The following is a 4,768-nucleotide window of genomic DNA, read 5'->3' on the forward strand; positions in this document are numbered from 1 at the left end:
TTCTGCAGTGACAAAATTGTGATTTTCTGGAGGAAGTATTCCTCCATGAGCACCGGTGTTATTCTTTTTTTTCTTTACACCTTACTTAAAAATAGAAATCCAAGAGGCTCCAGCTCTATTTTTCATCACAATTAATCATATAACTGTGAGAGTTGACACTTAGTCATAGCGATGAACCTAAGAGAGCTATCACCTGAATCTGCAGCTTTTTTAGACTTTACAGAGCTTTAAATAAAGTTTCAGCTCATTTTTTAGCAATCTGACCCCAAGTATACTGTTCAGGTTTACTCTCAGCGCTCTGTCTGTGTTGTTATCAGAAAAAAAACTCCCAAAAACTCACTGTTTACCTTCTCAGCACCGCACAGAGAAGCTAGCTGGTGGTCACAGTGGAGCATTTAGCAGCTACAGAGACAAATGTGTCCCTCAGGAGCTGGTAGAGAACAAAACGGAGCTAAATAACGGACTTAAATTAATCAGATGGACACAAACAGGACTCTAAATGTTGTTCTTTAACAGCTGGATATGTAAATAAGCAGCTACTCGCTAACAAATCCGCCCTAACGACTTAAACTTTCTTCAACTTAAAGTCGGGACTGTTTTGTTTGTTTATTTTGCCCCTAAAGCCCCAAAAAAGTCAAATGGACACCTTCAGCTCTTTGCAGGATTTACACGGTCAGCTCACATCATTTCACATCACGAATTTTCTCACTTAAAAAGCATCACTATGTTTTCATGAGTTTATAATCAGCTGGATGTCAGAGCCGTCGTGTTTTCGTTACCTCACAGTGAGCCGTTAATGTCCAGCTGCTCCTCTTCTCCCTCCAAAATCCACCATGTTGTTTCTACAGTAGCCCAGAGCGGACAAACCAAACACGGACTCTGGATAGGACACTTCGCTTTTTCACGCCGGCTATCGTAGTTCTGCGTCACACTGCTACCGCGTGCAAGGACACGCAGTTTAGGGACTGTTCTGTATTTATCATGGGAGAGTCTTCCTGGTTTATTATTCATGAGGCGTCCTCCACAGAAATTAGTTATTAGATTTTAAAAACTTACCATTTGATGTTTGAAAGTTAAAAATTTAAGATGAAATCCAGGATTTGGGGGAAAAGCATGCTGGTTTGTTCGTGCAAACAGTTTTTTTCTGGTCAGACGTAGAATAAAGTGACTTTGATGAAATAGCACTAGTTTAAGCTCAGATTTGACTTTTTTTTTTCTGGGCAATTATTACACGTACCGTGTCCAAGGACAAATTTGAAATCCTAATAATAATTTCTGTTTTTACAGTTTATGGCGATGATAAATAGTATAATTTTAAGAATTTTCAAAGAAAACATGACTTCCAGAACCTTTGGCAGGTTTTGGGGTACAAAGGGTATTTAAAATAAATACAAATGCAGCCATTTAAAGCTATGTTTCCCACCCCTAAGTCCAAAAAGCAAACAAAAAAAAAACATCAAGTGCTTAAAATTATTTGACATTCTTCTCCCTTTTTGCGCACCCTCTCCCCCACCTCTCAAAATAAACTATGGTGAAAAAAAAGGTTTTAGCCCTGTGAGCAATATTCAGTCATTTTCCAAATCTGAAGCACTTACAAACTTTTATTCTGAGCACACTTGTGTATATCCCTGATTACCATAGTTTATGTAAAAGATTAAAAAAATGCCTTAATAAAAACAAATCAAAGAAATAACGTAAAATTTTTACATTAACTACAGTATACTGTAGCTAAATAAATAGAAAACACAAACTTTAATTTTTTTCACTTTACTTCTTTGATTTGTTTTTACACAGTTATAAGAAACATTAAAAGAAAAATTCACTACGAGCATTTGCAATAAACACGACTCGGTTTTCCTGAACCATTTTTTAATCAAATATTCATTCGGTTGATACAGTTATCATTTCATCACAGCAGGCTGGCTAGATTTTCTTTATTGGAATATAGATGATGAGGAGGGTTGTTTTGCTGCTGCATTATTTTTATTTAAAGGCGACATCGGGACAAAATATTGGAAAACATTTGGTGTGTGACTGTGAACGACCTGGAGAACGAAAAGTGGTTTTTCATTGCAATTTACTTGTAATCCAGCGCCGTCTCTGGGACTCTGAGTTTAACTGTTTTTCACAAACACACCTCTGGACTTGTCTTCCACCCCTCATGGGTAAAGTGCTGCAGAGAAACATACTGATACATTTTAATGACCATTCAAAGACGTGAACACCGTCGCGTTGGACCGGATTGCACTAAATAAAACAAAATGATTTCAGCACAGAGATCTAAAACAAACGCTCTGAGTGCCAAAACTTGGATTGTAGTGATCTGAGTCATCAGGATTCACCGGAGATCAAGATTCACAATCTCTGTCCGCCACAAAGACATACACTTCAGCACACAGTGTGTCAGGTGATCGCAGGCGTCACCTTGGGATCTGGAAAACTGTTTTTTTTCCGTGTTTTCTAACATTTTATAGACAAATGCTAAAGAAAAAAAACTCATTAATTGCTTATTGAGGGATATTTCTCTGATCAACCTGAACTGTACTGCCAATAACCACATAATAACATCCTGTGTGCTAAAGCGTTAACATCCTCAGACAGAGCTGAATACATACAGATGACCTGGTATGTATGGTGCTGTCACATACAACATTTAACAACAACAACAACAAAAAACATTCATGTTCCCTTAGGCACGAGGATCCATATGGCACAATAAAATAATCTCAAACAGCAAACATTAAAACAGATGCAAAACACATAAAAATAACAGGAATCGACACAATAAAGGTCTGAAATTAACCCTCAGCGGGCGTCAAATGAAGTTAAAGTGAGCTCTGTGGAGGATGTTAAAGTCACCAGTGTTAGCGGCTGGTGTTGCAGTGGAGGGCAAACGTATCACCTCTGTGATAACAAGAATACGACCGATTTTCATCCATCCGGTAAATTCTAGGAAGAGTGTGAAATTTGCTGCAGAAAGATCCATTTATTGTCTTTAAATTATTTCCTGGTGACGCATTAATATACACTATTATCTAATCTAACGAACCGGTCAAGCTGCTCCCAAATCTGAATTTTCCAGGTCCAGTTTGATTCAATGACCTGAACATCTCACGCGAAGAAGAGATGAAACTGCTTTATTCTTATCTGTAAACATTTATTTTGTATTTAAAAATGCTAATTATTATTATGGGTGTGTTTTCAGCTATACACATCAGGGTCTCCCACAGATTCATTTATTTGTAGCGGCCCGCCACAATCATAACATCTGCCACCACATTATGATCGTATATTTTTGGAGTTTTTGGGCGTTTATTAGGAGCACTATGAGATTAGATATACCGTTAGGTAATTTGCCACGTCACACTCTCGGAGCGTAGAGTGTACTCTGGGCACAGATGGAGCAGAAGAACGCCAGATGTGAAAGTAAAACTTCACCGTTCATTGTGCTGAGTCTAAAAGTTTGCTTTCAGTCGCCTCTGTGGCAGCAGCTGCTGCTCCTCTCATCGATCTGATCTGATCTGATCTGATCTGATCTGATCTGATCTGACTGGATTGAAAAATGAATTATCCACCCCACGACTCAAAGTCCACAAACTGCTGCTGAGGAAAAAACAAACTCACAACACGTTCTGCTTGCACTGTGTTCACGGACCCCCAAAAACGTCAGAATTTAGAGAAAGGACACAGAATGATTAAAAAAAAAAAAGAGAAACATGCAAAATAAAATAAACAAGATTTTTGTCAATATCCCATAATTGACAAAAATCTAATCTGACTAATTTTGGCTGATTGCCGATGCCGATATATGCACATATGTTTTTCCACCTAATTGCAATGAGTCTCTCCTGTAAAAGAATCAACATATTTCACATAAAACACATAAAACACAATGATTTTCAAAAAGTAAACATTAACAGGGCAAAACAAGAAAACTAATTTAATTTAGGTTACATATAACAATGCCATATTTATTCTTATATAACAAATATTAAACAAAATTCATCCCACTTTAACAGGTTCTCCCAAAACTTCTCCCAAAGTCAGTCCCTGTAATAGTAAAAAGCAGGGCAAATTTCACCTATTCTGACTAATTAGAGTTGGATAATTAAAGCCTCTTCTTATTCGCCTGTCGTATTGGCAGAAATGTTTATTTCGTATTGATGCCAATATTTCATTTCAGAGCCATTTTCTGCCGATACCGATGGCGTGCCGATATTATCGTATGTCTCTAAGAAATACTAGATTATTCACAGCCTCAACCCAGTTACACAACAACCTCCATCAGATTTTCACAACAGGAGAAATAATAAAGTTTAAAGTGGTCAGTGTGGTTATTTTAGGGGGAAAACAGACTGACAGACCTGAATCAGCTGCTGAGAAACTTTGCATTCAACTACTATATTAAAAATGCAAATCAAAAACTGCAAAAAGTTGCTATTCAAAGGGCAGATGTCTAATTTCTGATGTAAAGTCAATAATAAGTTCAAGAATTGTTCAGTACAGTCCCTGCAATAACTCTGGATTATCACATGACTGTAAAGTCATACAGTAAAACTAAAGGTGACTAAATGTTGACTGTGATGGATTTTCTCTCTGTAGGAAGTTTCAAGGCTCTGCAAGCTGATTTTCAGAGAAACCTACGAGTGACTGAAAGGAAGAAAACCCCAAAACCTGATATTTTATCTGGAAAACAATGATGTCAAGTGTATGTGATTTGAAGTAAATGGGCCAAAACATGCAGAAGCAGCAGTGCCGGGCTTGTAAG

This window comes from Plectropomus leopardus, chromosome 2 (assembly GCF_008729295.1).
Source record: "Plectropomus leopardus isolate mb chromosome 2, YSFRI_Pleo_2.0, whole genome shotgun sequence".
NCBI classification, from domain to species: Eukaryota; Metazoa; Chordata; class Actinopteri; order Perciformes; family Serranidae; genus Plectropomus; species Plectropomus leopardus.